A 19279-nucleotide genomic window follows, 5' to 3' on the forward strand; every position below is an offset into this window, starting at 1 on the left:
CTGTAGTACTTTGAACTTTATTCATATTATGACCTCAGCTAATTTGCATAGCATGTTATATTTATTGTATTTTATCTTTGTCTTTGTATTTGAATTTGCAGAAACCGCACACATTCAAAGTAAACACGTTAAAAGACAAGTTGGCCTGGTTGTTGCTCAAATGGACAATACTATGTTCTAACCGGACACACTGCAGCGGTTATCACCCCCCAAGTTTTTCCTACCAGCTAAATACTTTTCAAAGAACAGAGACAGAGAGTGAGAGTGTGGGAAAAGGAGGCATGTTTGTTTCTTTCTGCATTCTCACCATGAAATGACACTAATTTGACTGGACCTTTTATTAATGAACTAATAGTTTTGTAAGTTAGTAAAAATGTAGGTTAAGTTTAAGTGTGTCTGTGAAGATGTTCATCCCTTTTTTGTTTTGTTTCTGTGGATGTGACTCGGGACACAATTCAAATGTGATTCCCGATTTTTGGGGGTTACACGGCAAAGTAGTGGCTAGCACTGTTGCCTCACAGCAAGAAGATCGCCGGTTCAAATACTGGTTCAACAGAGGGCTTTTCTGTGTGGAGTTTGAATGTTCTCCCTGTGTGCATGTGGGTATTCTGGTTACGTCCCACAGTCCAAAAATATGCAGTGGTTAACAGCAAATGATTGTAGGTTTGAATGTGAGAGTCGCTGGTTGCTGGTCTCTCCATGTTGGATCTGTGATGGACAGGTGACCTGTCCAGGATGTACCCCGCCTTTCACCCGGTGTCACAGCTGGAATTGGTTCCAGTGTCCTGCGACCCTCATGTGGAGGATAAAGCCGTAGACAATGAATGGATGAATTCTGTTTTTTTTTTTTATGTCTGACTTGTGTCGCTTTAATTTGTGGTCCAAGTTCAGACATACAAATGATGTGTGGCCATGCAACATGAATGTGAACAGTCCCATGAGAAACCAATGCAGAGTTTTGCCAACATGCATGTCAAACAACAATGCGTGCACATGCATGACGATTCAGAGGACAGTCCCGTTCACATGGATGCCGGATGCAAGGCACTTGTATTTTTGAATGTGGACAGTCAAATCTCATCTGTGTCAAATTGGAATTGAACAACGTGGCTCGTAATGTGAATATAACCTGGTTTCTTACTGTGGGCCAAAGGTTAAACGGATACTCAACATTGCTTCAATCCGATTTTGTAATTGTATTTGTCATCATGCGTTTCAGCCCTGTGCGTATGCTGATCCATTCATTCCATAACCTACCTCTCAAAGTGAGCTGGAATAGGCTACCAGCCCTCTGTGACCCTGCTGAGGGTAAGTGGATTTAAATAATGGATGGATGTTTTCAGTAGTAATTTAAAAAAAAGGGAGAGAGAAGCAACCTTATCTCCTCAGGCATCATGCTCCAATGATACACTGAAACCTAATCAATCTTCATTGTCAGGCTCAATTTACTAACAGCGGCCTGTACGAGGACCCTCCGGCTACAATTTGGCTCGTAAAGGATTATAAGGTCAGAAGCATCACTTGAAGATATTCAAGCATAAGCATTGTAGAAAACTTCCTACAGGGAAAATAAGAATTAAACGTAAAACCAACTGGCTCATTTTAAAAACAAGGCTAAAAAGTATTTACTTACAGCAATAAAAGTTATCCTAACTTAGTGATATGACCTGAGAGAACAATTAGTACAAACACCAAATATCACTATGTTTCAATGACATGACATTTATGCATTTTTGTATACTTCACTGTACAGACACACTTTTCCAGTCCTTTTAATGATATCCTGCTTCTTTGTTGAATTAGCTTTTTGAACTCTGTAATGAGTTCAAACATTTTACTTTTTATTACTTTTCCTTTTACCGATGACATTAAAGCTCAGCTACTAATTAGGGAGCAATCAATCAATAATAACCTGAAAACATTTACATTATTGAATAGGGTTAAATGGATGTTCTAGAACAACATATTCAACAGACATGAGGGAACAGAAGGTGCTGCCGCGACAATCTTTTTTCTTGTCTTGCATCTGTTTCCTGATATGTTTATATATATATATATATACATATATATGTATATATATATATATATATATATACATGAGTGTTTTGATCAGTGATAGAGCAGGTATTATTTCAACCAGAAGGTATTGAGTTTTATCCCAGACTCTGTTAGTTTCCCAGGGCAAGACACTTTGGGAGACGTGTGATAGAAAAGGACTGCACACAGACTTGCTGAATGAACGTGTGAGTGGATGGATGTGAATAGGTGAATGGCAAAACCGCAGTCTCAAGCAGCTGTGAGTGGTCGTCAAGACTAGAAAAGTGCGATCTAAATGCAGGCCATTTATACGCATATGGCTGGTCAAGTGTAAGCTCTAGGTAGGCAGCAGCTCAGTCTGTAGCCACAGGGTTTTATGCTGCAGAGATTATTCACCATCATTTCCTGTAATGCATTTGAAACTTAAGCACATTAGATAGAAGATTTATCTGGGCACATGGGAGTAGAGTCCAGCTTTCCTCAAATTTAATTCCAGACAAATGTCAATGCTTGAGCTCCCTGTCGACAGGGCTACAAATTATGCAGCAGAGGAAACTGAAATCTCTGCACTTTCAAAACATCAGATTTGCACATTACTTTTAGTCACATGATGAATGGTAAATGGGGGTGGGGTTACCATTTTTTTTGTTCCATACAAGTTTTTCATCATGTTTTGCAGAGATTTGCTGGAAAAGTAAGTACGATTTGGCTGTTGGGTGAATCAACAAGCTGCAAACACTGACTTCAAGTATGTTCACCTTGCATTCATGTAGATATATGTTTCTGTTCACCCTCCAAATCTAAGCCTGACCAGCCACTTCAGGTTTAGCTCTTACTTAATGCCCAAAATTTCCAGAGAGCGCCACACGGTGATGCATTGACATTGTTGCCTCACAGCAAGACGGTAACCAGTTCAGATCCCGGTTTGCGCAACGGCGTTTCTGTGTGTGCACGTGAGTTTTCAACATGCAGTTTGGTGATTAGGTTGATTGGACGCTTTAAATTTGAACGTGATAGATGAATGAGAGTAAATGGTTGTTTGTCTTTGTATGTTGGCCCTGCAACAGACTGGTGACCTGTCCAGGGTGCACCCCGCTTTTCACTCTGTCAACTGGGATTAGCTCCAGCACCCCCTAGACGCCTCTTGTGGAGGATAGAGCCATAGAAAACGAAAGACTCTCCAGAGAGAACCACAGTGCTAGCAACCAACTTTGTTTGCCTATTGATCAAGTCTGTCATTTCTTCTGAGCTACAAAGGTTGTAATGTATTTATTTGTACATGTGTACCTCCTGCATCCCCTCACTTTGTAAGCCTGTGATGTAGAGGAAATATTATCCTCTTGTCCTAGGATGTCTGGTAAAGGCTCAACAGTGTGACTGTGAAAATGTAGCAACAGATGCTAGTCATGTGGGTGGTGTGCTTACAGTTTGCCAAATTATCTTACCCTTCACTGAGTAAGAAGTGAGAAGAGGCATGATGTCAAGTAGCTTTGAAAAGCAACCGTAAGCGTGCACTCTCTGTTTAAATAAAAGATGTCTCTTCCCTAATACAACATGATGGTACTTAAGTATTTTTGAGTTTATCAAGAGCTTGTTGGATGTTGATGGAGCTTAATTTCACTGCTCATACAGTGTTTCTCATGGAATTCAATTCTACGTGTGGCAATAAATGGACTACTTTACCTGGTGTGCACTCGTAAAAAGCTTGTCTGCTGACAATAATACCAGAGAACCTCATGTGTGACTGTCCTGAGATCCTTTTTGGCAGCAGAACTGACGGACAGATTGTCCACTATATTTAATCTTAGGCCGATAAACAGAAATTATTGATTTTTAAATAGCTTGGCTTCATTGTTGGCTGTTCATATGCTTGTCTGTTCCACTCAAGTAAAGTCTGCATTGGGCTGTCTGCCATCGTTTGACAGTGCACACTTTCCTGTGGTAGACGCAGAATATTTTGTGTTGATGATTGAAACGTGTAAGAGAGTGAGAGTGAGAGTGAATTGTTTATCTTGATGGACTGGCGACCTGTCTAGGGTGAAGCCCGCCTTTTGTCAGCTGGGATTGGCACCAGCGCCTCCCACGACCCTCATGTGGAGGATAAAGCAGTAGTGGTAGACGTGTGAGTGAGTGAGTGATTGTGTCAGGAAAATATATTTTATGCATAAACCTCAAAATAAACCATCTTAGAAACAAGAAAAAAAGGAAAAACTATACTTGGAATGATGACTCCAGTAATTACAAAAGCCTTTGCGAACATTAAGGACTTTTTGAAGATGGAGCATAATCTGACAGAGTTCCAGAGGGTGGGGGCTGCCACACTGAATGTCCAGTCACCATATGGTATGGGGGATGGTGAGCAAACCTCTATCTGTGCACCGTATGGTTCCAGGATGGAGTGCAGGCATGGAGTAGGTCAGACTGGTACTGTGCGACCAGGGCATGGAAGGATTTGTAAGTGAGGAGGACGAGTTTGTATGTGATACGGAATTTGATAGGAAGCCAATAGAGATGAACGATTGTGGGGAGGATGTGATGAGCTTTGTTTCAATTTAGAACCTTGGCAGCTGAGTTCTGTACATACTGGATCCCGTCCAGTGAGGCCCAACAGTATCATACTCAGCTCATTTCCCAGATCAAAGATACTGCTGTGGGTTTAGCCCATTGCAAATGAATGAGCAGTGTATAAGCAGAGGTTTCTGCACCAAAGGCCAAAGTTGCAGTTGTGTGGTTTGGTATGGTTATAATTCATGATTGATCACGAATGGTTTTGATGTTGGCACCTTTTAATCACCATGTACACACTGTACAGAGAAATGGAACAGTTTAAAAAAACACATTATGTCTTCTCTAAATTGACTTATCTATTGGATTCTATTAGAATATAAACCAACGTAGTGAACATGTTAACATTCTGACCTGATGATGGAGCTCGATGAAGTCTGGGACCCCCCCACAAATGTTCAACTTCTCATTTATGTGGAACCATACATTTATTCAAGAACTAAACATGATATGCATGCACGTAAAAGTGAACACATTAATAAACATCTATTCATAGTTCTGCTGTTACATTTGTTTTTCATTAAAGTTGAGTTTAAGACATAACTCAAATCCAAACGTCATATCAGATTGTAGTTGCTCTTTATGCGTTGCATCTAAATTATGTAGAATAGCATAACATGTAATGTCATATTGTTGCTGAAGTCTTAATTGCACAGGATGAATGACATTGTGGCAGATTTTGTGATATTGTGGTTTCCAATTATCCAGTCATCTTGCATCCTCTGCTGCTAGGAGCATCTGTGAGAAATTTCATGAAAAATCTAGCCGGTAAAACATTAACAGCAAATGCAGATCAGTATCTCCATCCCACTCTGTGAGCAGCAGAGGCAATTCTTTTTCTGGCTACATTTGTGCAGATTCATTCAGTGAATACATTTTAGAGGATGCTTCTGGGATCAATGTACCAAACTTCACAACAATCCATCCAAAAGCTGGTGAGACATTTCACTTTGGACCTAAGGGTTTTTTCATAAAGTACCATCATTAGCACGTTTACAAAAATTTACTTTGAAAATAAGTCTTTTGGATATATATCTACGGCCATGACACACAACAGACTTCAGTCTTTTTCCTCCGTTATTTAAAAGTACTATTATCTGCAAGCCTGCAGTTGGTGTCTTTTGCACCCATTCTTTTCAGTGGCAACTTGGGCATGAAGAAATGAACTGATAAGTTCATTAAAACTTAATAACAATAATAGTAATAATAACAATAATAATAATGATACTGATAATAATAATAAATGACAACCATCAGCAGGAATCTGAGGGAGTGAAGAAGTCCACTGCTGAGAAATTGGATCTGATCTTAACCCCAGGTTGAGAAGGATATCAGCACAACCCTCAGAGAAGATGCTTTTAGGCTCTCTATCAGCCTGGAGACACAGATTAAAAGTAATGAAAATATATCAACACAGACAGTTTGACTTGGCTAAACTGCAGAAGGAGCCGAGCTGGCAAACGTTGGCAAGGTTCAAAGCAGACAACATGAGACTCCAAGCTGCTATAGATGTCCCCTTACAGGCCTCGGTGGAAAAAAAGGAGGCCTTCATTTTGGAATCGTGTCAGACATTTGTTGGCCGAGAATGGGTCAAAGCAGGAAGAGAGGTCCACAGTGTGTCAGCAGCAGTAACTGCTCCAGAAAACAAACAATAATCTACAATGAAATTAGATTGACCATATTCAGCACCACCAACACTGAAAAATATTGAATATGAAACACTGACTTCATTGTGGAGTTAAACTTATTTAAGACAGAAGACGGCACATCTGTTAAACAGAGACACAAATTTCACAAATTGTGATTCTATCTTAAAGTGTGTTTGGGGAAATGTATTAGAAAGCAACTATTGTGTGTATTATAGGCCAAATATATACAACACAAAGTATACCTGCAGACTTTAGGGTTAACCCCAAGTTCCATCAAAACGGTGCACTATAAAGGAAATGAGTTTTCTTTAAATTACAATTTTACTTATGGGGCATGTAAAAAAGATGCATAATAAACATATCTCAATCATGTCTCTCTTGAAGAGATCCCCCCTGCCACTAGTGCATTAAGCAACAAAGCAGCTATTAGGCAAATATAGTGCTGATAATCTTTAGTTTTGTTTTGATTTTTGTTAAACGGGTTAATTCCGTGACTTGACATTCATCTCAGCAAATCCTGCAGGTTTTGGTTGCATGATCAGGACAAGCACGACAGAAGTGCAACCCCACAAGATTCTTGGTTAAAAACACCTTTAGCATCTTTCATGCATTTTTCACAGGTTTCTAGATGCTGCATGTGAATGGCCCCTAGGGCAGCTTTATGTGCTCAGTTGCTAAGGTAAGCCAGCAGATAAGCAATGTTTCCTCTATAGTAAGTATCGCTATTGCAACAACATATGTTAACAAATATCCAAGGTTGCAGAGCCAATGCTGCCTTTGTGATGTATAGTCTTTCCCTTCCGGTTTCCAAAGGAGAGAGGGTGTTTGGAGAGCTTTGAGTAATTGTACGACTGTGAATAGTAAGCGACAAAAGGTAGTGGGATTGTGGTTAAGTGCTAAGTGCTTGTCGTTGTCCTTCAATTAGGTCTCATGTGTTACGTGTTTTTAACTCACCACACAGGCACTAAGTGGAATGGAAATAATTGCAGGGTTTTATATTCGGGGGAGAAAAGAAGCAGTTATCATTTGAAATATGCCACTGCACCTTTCTTTTTTTTCTCCTGTATACAGGTTGGGTTGATATAAATTAGCTGATCAGCTATATGAATTCTGCTGGAAGAGGCTGATTTTCATTGTGTGTACGCACAGTGCAGATACGTGTGGAGCTATGGTTAGCATTTATCCACAGGAGGTCAGAATTAAGGATTTAAAACAGAGCTGACAAAGAATGGAAGGCACATGGTACAACTAATGCGTGATCATACATGGGATGCATTACTTTCTACTGGAAGCTCATCAATTTTGTATGAGGGAAGCCATTCCTGTCACATCCTTACAGATGCATGACATCAGGGTCACAGTGTTGCATATGCATGTAATAAAGCAAGCTGTGTTTGTTTTTTTTCCTCAAAGAAATGTATGCAAGGTTTTTTTATAGCAATACATATATATATATATATATATATATATATATATATATATATTATTTTTTTTTGTTTCTTTCATTTTTTCTGCCTCATGTTGCTCAATTTGAAAGGCCCCAAGAGGGACAGAGCATCACATGTAATTGTAAAAATGAAACCTCCACACTTACAACTCTAGCTGTTTTATTTTTTTTTTTTTTTGGCATTTTTATGTTCTCCAACCAGAAGAAAGAAAGAAATATCAAATTGCAAGTGACCCTGTCACTGCTGCTTGAAATCCCAATGCCGCCATAAGAGGCTTTACTACAGACAAGAGGCGGGCGAACTCCGATAATTTACTGAAATATTAGAAGAGGGCACTCGACGGTCCTTTAAAAATTGCTTCTCTGAATGCTAAGCTTAGCTCAATTTGCCTGAAGGGAAGAGTCAAGTGAAGAAAGCAGAAGTTATTCTCCTCAAAAAACAGATTTGAGACCATCCTATGATGACTAAAAGGCCTATAGTCATCATAGGATGGCCAGGACCTGGTATACTTCCGTGCACAGCACACTTGGACCCAACACACACCGTGCACATGACCTGAACTGTGTCATCAATTCGCAGGCTGTGTGTGCAGCCGAGATTTTGGAACAGCGCATGTGGAAACTGAACTTCCGCCCCACCAATAGGTGGAGTTTAAGCCCCGCCCACTAAGCAGAAAAAACATTTCAGCAACAGAAGAAATATTCGCCAACGATAGCCATTCGAGCCTCGACCTGACAGCCCGACTCCCATGTCCGACTGGGGCTTACATCGATGATCCAGACGTGTAGCTGACGCGTTGTTCTTTTCTTTTTCGGTATAATTCCCAGCATCCAGACTCGTACCGCCACCCAATGATGAAGTGGTACACTACAGGACCCTGACGTGCGAGCGTAACAGGGTCCACGCTGCACACTTCAGCACGCACGGCATGTGCGAGGAAGTATACCATGGCCTTAAGCCTCCCCTACAAAATCTGCTGGTGGATTCATGACAACATTTTTGCGGGACGGATTAAGTGTGGCGGGAGGCTGTTGACTTCCAACCAGGGAGAGCAGAAGGCACACTTCCTCTCATACAAAGACGTGTATGGGCACGGACAAGTGACAGCTGGGCACTGGCGCCATTTTACAAGCAATGCTCAGTGAGTAAAAAAACATGTCTGATCAGGATACTGGCAGCACCAAGAGAAGCATTTTCATGGCATCACAAAGCAGATTCACCCCTCGTTACCTGTTTGTGCCACATACTGTTCTTAAGCTGGGGATTTAAAGTTGGCCACTGTGTAAAGCCTCAAATTAGCTTAATGAGAAGAGCCAGGCACGTGACTCAAACCTCACATGCAGGGAAAGTCACTAACGTGCACTTAGAGCCAATATGATTGTTATATCTGTGCTGCATTCACTGGCATGCATGGGATTTGTGTGAGGTTAAAGGAGCGGTGAGTTACATGCAAGACCGAGTATTATGTCCATGTTTGCATGCATGTGTCCATGTGTGTTACTGCTAGATTTAACAGTACAGTTGTGTGCTGTAATGGGACTACATGTAGGACTTATGGCCATATGGAGTCACGATGTTTTGGTAATGAGAACCACAAATTGCATGCCTCAGTTGCGTGTTGTTGTTTGCACGGAAACCATCAAAGTAAACGTTTAAAAATAATTATGAGGTATTTCACTCATAAAATACTCCTATCCCTTATCTGGCAGCCAGGTAGTTATATAGATTTGTCATTAAGCTGTAATTTAAATCATTCTTACAGGTCCAGTGTGTAAGAATTAGTGACGTCCAATGGTGTGACAGATTATAACAAACAAAGGTCTCCTCACTTCACCCCTTCCAAGAGGGTCAGGGAACTATGGTAACCTTAACGTACCAGAACCTTTTTTATTCATCTTTGTTTGCCTGATAAGCTTCCACTTCAGAATCCAAAGTGCACACTCTGGCTGGTTTGTCCAATCAGGTGGCTGTAGAAACAAAAGATGGTGGCCTCTATAAAGCAAAGGCATTGCTTAAAATACCTTTAAAGTCTTAATAGGCTACAAAAACCAAACAATCTTTATTCTAAAGTGATTATAACACTTATAAAAATATACTTATGGGTAGTGTATTTGATTTTTTACCAATAAAACCTCCTATATGCTACACACTGGACCTATAAAGCTGCTGCTGCCGTTGTGTCTTGTTTTTAATGCAGTATAATTCCACCACAAAGGGGTAATTTGCAGTTTAAATAATGAAATTAATTTCATAAGACATGTTTATTGTCCCCACTGAGACAGCCTGAGCCCTCCAACTAAGAAGAAATAAATGTGTAGATAAACGGGATTAACTATTGCTCTGCTTCCTAATAACATGCATCACGTACAAATCACACGGCTTGTGTGTTTACATGTTTATGCGGTATGTATTATTAAAAGTTTAATGTACGAAATGCTTGACAAAAAGTGACACATTGTCATCAAACTATGGTGACGATTTTAAATACATTGTGTTTTGATGTAGTGATATAAAAAAAAACTGCATATACTGTATATCTGCAGTGTACTACATAGTCCATTCCCTGTGAAAACGAAACAAAGAGATAATAAATGAATTGTTTGACCTCAGCTCTTCATCAAACAAGGGGAAAGCTAACAGTTTCCTCTCTTTCCTTCCTCATTATTCTCCTTCTGCTTCCTCTGTGTGTTATTTGGCTGTGTGCTGGGACACTGCCGCAGCACAGGGGTTAGAGTTCCTTTTGGTTTGACAGTTCATTGCAGGTTGTGCGCAATTGCCAGAGAACTCAACAGCATATATAAATATATGTGTCACCTTGTGTTTTTCATCGTCCTGACAGAAAAGAAACAAAGTCATTTTATCACATGAGCTGAGTGGCTTCCCAGTGATCAAGAGAAGTAAAAACAAGCCAGCGGAGTTGTGGTCATCTATTGCAAACATTCTAAACGTTTTAGATTGAGTTAAAGAACTATAGATCGATGTGCGGAGGGAAGGTCCCTGACTGTAAAATGATTATGAGCCATGGCTCGAGGTCATGTGTGTGATTGTTGTACTTTTCGAGCACTTCTTGGCACCACAATACAGTTCACTGTGACAAAGTAATTGAACAATGACTCATCAGTCAAGAGTAGTAAATCAAATTCACTAGAGCTTTAGTGTTGCACTTTTGACATGACCGACCAAATCCTTTCCAGCTTTGACTTGTGGGAGAAAAAACCCTCAATTAATCCATTGGTAAAGGCTTTCTTCCCTGTGATGTGGCTAACACTTTTCTGTAGAATGTATGATTTGAATGAGTCTGGGGGCATTTTGTCAGGTACATGCTGACAAGCAGAACATGGAAAATCACATTAATCCATGCATGTGTCATCACCCGTATACATGCCTGGCTGTGTCGATGGGAATTAAAGCCTCTCTGTATGGCAGCAGTCTGCAAAGACGTACCTTTGATCAAGAAATGTCTGGGAGCACAGTAAATCCATAAGCAGGTGAATCTCTTTCAGCCAGAATCCAAGATGATTGAAGAAGAGGGTTTGGACAGCCATGGACTCAGACTTAACTAAATAATGTAAACAGCAAGTGGAATGACTTTGGCATACCTCCTTAATTCTTCAAGTAACATGTTGTAGTACTTGAGAACAAAGTCTATTCATTCTGATTTATTTTCTCTGTTTTATGATCATTAAGAATTTATGCTTACATTATTTTATTTTAAATAAATAAGACTGCTCAGTTTCCTTTATCACCAACAAAATCTAATAATGCACGGAAATGTGCAGAACATTTTATTACATTACATTACATTACATGTCATTTAGCAGACAATGAAGATGAATTTTTTATCAAAATTCATCTTTTATTTTTTAGTTTTGATACTGTATGTGGTCTAAAAATATAATCTTCTTAGCAAAGCTAAACAAATACAATCAGAGACTTCCCCTTAATTGTTCATTAGGTACATCAGTTCAACTACACAGCCAATCACATGGCAGCACCTACACGCATGTAGTCATGTAGACGTGGTCAAGGCGAGCTGCTGAAGTTCAAACTGAGCATCAGAATGGGGAAGAACTTTGGCTGGAATTTTCATGCACAACCATCTTTACAATTTACAGACAAGGTTCCAAAAAAGAGAAACTATACAAATTAGCTGCAGTTCGGTGCTAGAAAATGTTTTGTTGATGCCAGAGGTCAGAAGAAAAAGCAAGAGCAATTCCATTAACCACTCTTTACAAGAAGACACATTACCCTTGCAGGTGTGTTTATATTGATGGTCATAACATCGCAGTAGTGTTTCATAGGGTACATGCAACACACCTCATGTTATATTAACTTTGCTCAATGGATGGCAGACTTGAATTAAGGTAATGGGAGAAAGATGTGGGCTTGACTCTGTGACCGCTAACTGCAGACGGATCGGATGATAAGGAGCTTTGTGGTCAGGGGAATATAAATGTTCACTGACTATCTGATCTGAGGGTTTACTGTGAAGATATTTGTCCACAGTTCATTCTAGTCACTGTTGGGTGGTCACTTTGTGCAGGCTGCCAAATACCATATGCCATTTTGGAAGCTCCTGGTTTGGACTGCATAGATTTGCAGGGGAGAATATATATTTACCAAGAACACTAATTTAACGTCATATACATCAGAAGCTAAGCTACCAGATACAAGACTCCCTGATGTAATATAATGTTCCCCAGGATTCCTTTTAGAAATAATCTATAAATATGTTTCATTACATTTGCGTAAAAAGCAGCACTGAACATTTAAGTGTTTATTGAACCTCATCAAACTTCTTTTCTAATGACAGCTATAAAATTGTTATGATACGAGCTCAACAGGGGCCACACAGTTGGTGTATAGCAGCAAGAAGACCTGGGTTTGAGACCCGATCAGAACAATGGCCTTTTCCCATTGAGATTGCATGTTCTTCCCTTGTGTTGGAGTTCTTTCTCTGGGTTCTCCAGTTTCCTCCCACAGTCCAAAAAACATGCAACATGGGGATTAGGTGAATTGGACACTCTAAATTGACCATAGGTGAGAGTGAATGGTTGTTTGTCTCTATGTGGAGGATAAAGCGGTAGAAAATGGATGGATGAGCTCTACAGCTGTGAATGAGCCAGTAATTGTGAAGCAGTGGAAACAGCTGATGCCAATTAAATGCCACAAGCAGGACTTCAGTGATCTGCCAGAAATAAGGCTACGCCTCATTTGACCCCCCCAAAAAAAGATAAAAAAAAGAGCAAAAATACAAACATTTAGCACACAGTGCTCGCCGAATGTGAAGGTCCTTAAACTAAGTGCTTGTTGGCTGTAGCCCCAAGAGAGGACAGGGAGGCAGTGTAGTGCAACCAGGAGCAGGGAACTGTGATGACAGTTTGTTTCCCTAACTATTAAATGCTGCCTTTTGGAACAGGTAAAGGGAATAAAAGTGTCTCCCTTTCATCCTGGTTACATAAAAACATTGTACAACTTTTTTGGTTGGAACCAAACTCCTTCCTTTAGCTGAGGCTTTCAAATATGTATATTCTTAAACCCCAAAATAACTGAGCCAAATACAATGGAACCAAGAACGGCTGCATCTTTCTGTAGGTTTGTAGTTTATTTATTTGTAATTTTGTATTTGTGTATTCCCATTATAAATGTAACTATCCCATATTATCCCTGGATTGCTGTGATGTTATATTAAGCTTATATCTCTGAACTAATTGCTGTTAAAATCTTCAAGTGTTCACTGTTTCTACATGAGTTTGGGGAGAAAAAGAGTGCAATTAGCCTTGGGAGTGATGAATCACTAGCACGTCTCTGAGTGGGTGCAGTAGGCTACCGCAGATTTCTCACCGAATGTCTTTGCAAATGGTGTCGGAAATCTCCTCCAAAAAGAGGGAAGAGAAGCTCAAATGAGGCAGTGGAATGACAGGCAATAGACTGGAAAATATGAGAACAACCGAGGGGGGTGGTGAATTCAAGCTGGTGTGTTTATTCAGCTCTGTGGGTGCCCAGCACAAATCTTGGTGGGCGAATGTATTTTTGAGTCTGCAATTCACAAAAGAAGCAGACACAGCCTGCCTCCTACCATAAAATCTTTCTCAATCAAACACCCTTGGATGTGTTTATTGGTGCTGCTTGGTTTCTGACATTTATACAAGACTTCAAAGGAAGTTAACACCCCATGCAATCACAATGCAGTTAACTGCTAAGAGTGTTTGTTCCCCTATTTTTAGATTTGATATCAGTTTAGAAAGATGCCTGTTTGTTGGTCAGGAATCACTTTGCAGTTCGGATTGCATTTTTCGAATCAGTCATTGCAACAGACAGTCAACTTTCATCTTCTGTGTTCCTGTGAAGTAAATAGACTCAATTTGACAGGTGGAATGACTGCAGAAGTGTGATCTATTGCACACGACAGAGGTAATAACTAAAGAGGAAAGGAAAAAAGCTTCAAAAAGCAGATAAATTGCTTATCAGTTGTCGGGATTGTCAGTTTGATTTTTCTTTTAACTACAAACTGAGTCACTGTCAACTTGCATTGTCAGACTTTGCCACTGCTTAAAGGATAACTAATTTTTTAGGTGAAAATCTGCTAATGTTATATGCTGATCCACGTGTAAATCTTCAGTTTCGTATTAACATATTTGCATTTTAATGCAATTTACTATTTAAATGATGTACATTTTGCATTCCATTACATACACATAGTGCTTACTCCTAATGATTATCACATTTCTTATCAACACTATTAACACACAACACTATTTTACTGACAATTATGAAATTATCCTATGAAAACAAGACAGAGAACAACAATTTTTTTTGTAAAGTATACACAAAATCACATGGAAGAATGACACACACAAACCAGATGCATAAACTAATTTTGTATATGTGTATGGGAACCTCATTAGTGACTGATGAGGTAATTGTTGGCAATGAAATCATTAGTGGTGTAAGAAGATAGTTCCCTGACATGCTTGGGAAAGGGATAAGTGAGTGGTGGAGTCACAGTCTATTAAATATCACTAATTCTTATACACTGGACCTTTAAAATGACTTTTTTTGAAAAGTCCAGCTAATTTTGACATTTTGGTGAAAAAAGAGAACATGTAAGGTTAAGCATGTTTAATTGAATACATTGTGCTTATTTGGGTTTTAGTCTAAAGCATTGGAGCAGGCAGACCATTACTTTAGGGTGAACGTCTATCCATTGTTGAAGCCTAAATGGAGAAAAATGATGGAGTGACTGTTAGTCTACAAACAGATCTATGTCGAATATCTAACTCTGACACTCAAAGACATTTACTCTCAGTCGATACTTCACAGTTACCATTCTGAGAGCAGAATAGAGCTGATGTTGCTCTGGCTCACAGGATGTCTCCTCTGCTGGACGATGATGCATTATAGAGACTACGGAAGGGCACTTGAAGAAAATGAGACTTCAAAGAAGCAACTGAGATAGCAGCTGCCCAATCAGATTTCACTTTAGTGGGATAATAGCATTCAGGTCCCCAGAGGCAGAAACAAGGATGTACCATAAATTATGAATTTCCATGAGAACAGATAGGGATGGCAGTGTCATGCAATAATTGGCACAGCACTTAGCTCCAAGTGAAGCCAGGCTTGGTGGCTGGGTGATGTATGCTCCAGGCACCTGCCCAGAAGACTTACTGAAGTGATTTGCAAAGTCAGTATGAAACAAAAGTGGTGCCCCCAATTATCATGTTGATCCATGAGGCACTGAGGGGGCCACTTCATTTTATGGCCTACTATTTCTTTACATTTTTCTGTTTTCTGTTTTGTTTGAAATTCACATCAGTTCAAACAAATTGCATTTACTCGTGTTACACTCACTGAGTTCTTTGTGCATACATTATTTTATTTGTTCTTAAGTACAAACAAATCATTACTGGGTAAAAAAAAAAGGGAAAAAAAAACCCATTACATTTTCATATACAGTTTCACATGGATGTAAACTAATTGACATTTACACTTGTGTTACTGTAATTGAGTTGTTTACTTTTTTTGCTTGAAGTATTGCACTTTGATTCTAACATTTAGTTTTTAAAAAGTGAATAAAAAATGCAAGGGAAAAGAAGAAAAACAATCTCCTCCCATCGACTGCACAGCTCTATAAACTATTCGCAGTGAATGATGGGTAGGAAAACAACCTGGTGCTGAAACCACAAGAGGTTGTTTTGCTTCACTCTGTGGGCAGATGTGGGCTGTGAGAGGTCGTTAAAATAAACAAATGGAATTTTTTTTCTGTTTTGTAAATTAGCTTCAAATAGCCATAAAATATTTATCATCCATTTTAAAAAGTGACTTTGCATGGAATATTTAGAAGAACCCTACTGAGCTGCTTTGCGCAGGCCTGTTTCAAAGTTCAAATATGTTGTTATGATGAAATAACATACATCTGTAGTTGATGCTACAGTCTGGTGTGTTTATGGTGGTGCTTTAAGTTTGTTTCTTAAAGCACCTTTAATGGGATTGTCTGCACTAAAATGACAAATTAAAACTCCCTTAATGTTCGAAATGCCTTGCGTGTTTTATCGTTTCTGTATTGTTATTGCACTTTAATTTGTCACGTTGTACTTTAAACTCAAATGTTTGACTACATATTAGCACGTAAGATCAAATTGATAATCAGAACTAAAACCTGACAAACAACATATTTTTTCTCAACTGTGTCCATTTTCTTTGATACTGTAGGTCAATAGGTCAACATATTCATGAATTCATTTATTGCCAAGAGTTGTATGTGAGACTCAGTTAACATGCATGAAGCTTTGAATGATGCGTAGAGGGAGTTGATCAGCCCAGCTTAGTATAAAGACTGGAGAAACAGAGAAACTCCTTTGCATCGTTCCCCACAGGAGAATTGAGCACAACCATGGTTTCCTTATACAGTTTGAAACCAGCAGATTATTATTTCACGGGGCTCTAAACTAAGCTTTAAAGTCCTTACGTAAATGCCTTATATGCAATTTTTGAATCCAAGTCATACAACATTTGGAAATCCATTAATGATCACATTATTGGTGGCTCTGTCAGGGCAGTGTTAGTAAACCCACATGATCCCTGAAACTGAGGAAGCATATTAAAACTTACTGAGATAATCTACGTATTAATGAATTTGATTATACAGTACACCATTCAATATGATGCAGCATACGACAGCCCTAAATATCATCTGGATTTATTGTACAACAACATGTTACATTAGTCAGGTCATCGTTAGTTAATTCCTGGCTTCTTTGACGTATTGCTTGTGTTCACCTCCAGATTCAGTTTTCTGTTTCTTGTTGTTGTTTTTGTACTCTTGCCTGTGTGGTTTGGACTTTACTCCTTTGCACATCCTGATTCATCCCATGCCTCTGTCCAAGTCTACTTTTGTGTCTCAATCCTGGCAGTTTGTGACTTATCAATTATGTTTTAGAGTTTTTTTTCTGACACAAACTGCAGCAAACCCAGCCAAAATATTCACATGGTTTTGTATAACTTCAGACATTGTTGTTTTGACACGTGTCATGTCAGTTTACAACTCCTTGGAAAATAATTATACCTGAAAAGAAGTTATCTTTTGAACATTCTAGCCCAGTATTCACTTTTCTGGAAAATGAAAGGCTTAGCAGCCACTGTAATGTCTATAATCAGTGCTGTTCCTCATCCTCTCCCTCTCTTTGAATTGTTTCCCTGCAGGTGAAAGAGTGAACAGATGAGGTGGACCACTTCTTCCTCAGCACACAAAAATCACCTTGCAAACACTCATCTGTGGGAGGAGGAGAACGACTTGGGATTGTTTGTTGCCCGCAAGAGGAATTCAAGGTCAATATTCACTCACACACACACTGGCAGGATGTTCTAAGAGTAAATGCAGCAGATAGAGACAGTCCGGTTTTCTGTCTGCTCTGATTGAATTAAGTTGGGACGTGCAACACCTTCAGTGAATGCAAAATATTACATTTAACTATTACTTTATTGTTTATCTGTGCATGTGTTGTTTCAGTAAATTAAAGTTTTTATAGCAGTATCAGTCACAATGTTATAAACAAATACTCTGGAGATCAAAGGAAAACATTTTAAATGTGTCTGACAGAATGATATATATATATATATATATACATATATATATATATATATATATGTATATATATAAAACCATGGCGTGCTAAGCGCTCCAACATGCCAGTCTCCTTCTGTCCTTATATTTTAATTAGCTTTCCTTTCTCTGCTTCCTCCTTCACATAGCATAATTTCTCCTTCCTTTTCCCCTTTATCATTTTTTTTGATTTACACACACACACACACACACACACACACAGAAAATCACTAATCAACACTTCCAAGGAAAGGTTGGGCTGTCCAAGGTTTTTTTTTCCCCCTTTTCTCTGTGAAGTCCACACACTGTGAAGAATTTAGATTTTAATTGCATCCCCACAGAATGCCGCCTTGCCGAGAAACTGGGTTAATTGCATAAGATGAGCGAGCCACTTGTGACCTTCACTGCCAACTACACATTGCAGGTTACTTAGACACAGCCATTGAAAAATACGATGTTAGTCTGAGTGTCTTACATATCAATGGGGGCGAAAGTGTCAGTCCTGCAAAGCTGTCCTGACAGGATCATGGTTACTGTGGAATTCGAGAGCCAACATGTGTCAGCGCCATGGCGATAAGCATGTGGAGCCATTCATGCAAGTGGCTACATGTCGATGGCCGTCAACTAATGGTTATTTTGGTTTTACCATAATAGAACAAAATAGGAAGCTGCATTCATTATTACACATTGACGGCTACACATCACAGCTTAAGATAGTGTATGAATATACTCCAATCTACATGCTAACTAGCTATTGTTAGGTGGTGGATTGTTGGCCAAGCCTGTCCCTGGAGACAGTTAGGTTGGATTCTGGGAAATGAAGTATGCTAAATGTGTTCAAATGTTATTGTTAGCTTCAACCACAAAGAGAAACATGTTAGCATGTTTACTTCTACTACTACATCACACATCCATATTCATCACAGTTAGTCACAGAGCAGAACAAAGAGTTGTGTATTGTTTTCCATCATTCACAATAAAAGCTACTGTGCTGCATTGTAGAGACACCTGCGCTGTTTTGTTGGACACTACATTAGCTTAGCTTGTTAGCACAGCACCACGTCCTAGCATTTAGAGAGACTGTCCTCCAATAAAACGTACGTATAGTTCGTATGCAGGAATTACGACCTATATTTACGTTTTCAAATCATGCGCCCCTAGCGGTTATATATATAACAGCAACCACTTCCGCCTTAGACGCTGTATCTAGTGGCTTCGCCGCTGTCGGCACCGGCAGTCGGCTCAATAGCGTGAGCGCTGCGCCGGAGCTCGGTCAACTATGGTTCGGTCCCTTACTATACCACCTTTTTAATATTTTTTTTTTTCATTTTTACTACCTAACCCTGACTTTTTTGCCCTAACCCTACCCTCAGTAACATCTGTGCATATTCGAGTTGGAAAATACTACCTTTACGTCGCATTCAGGAGTTTGAAAAAAACGACCCACAGGCACGTTTTCAGAAAACGACCTATATGTA

At 39.4% G+C, this 19279-nt stretch overlaps 1 protein-coding gene across 2 annotated transcripts in view; it reads left to right on the forward strand.

The window, feature by feature from the left end:
* The window catches only part of LOC122783332 (leucine-rich repeat and fibronectin type-III domain-containing protein 2), a 162217-nt gene that overhangs the window by 41488 nt on the left and 101450 nt on the right, over window positions 1–19279 (forward strand). For both annotated transcript variants that reach the window (XM_044048063.1, XM_044048064.1), the window contains one exon: window positions 17402–17527. The gene's annotated coding sequence lies outside the window, so the exon portion shown is untranslated. The remainder of the gene's footprint in view (window positions 1–17401; window positions 17528–19279) is intronic.

The sequence above is a fragment of the Solea senegalensis genome, linkage group LG16 (genome assembly GCF_019176455.1).
Source record: "Solea senegalensis isolate Sse05_10M linkage group LG16, IFAPA_SoseM_1, whole genome shotgun sequence".
NCBI lineage: Eukaryota > Metazoa > Chordata > Actinopteri > Pleuronectiformes > Soleidae > Solea > Solea senegalensis.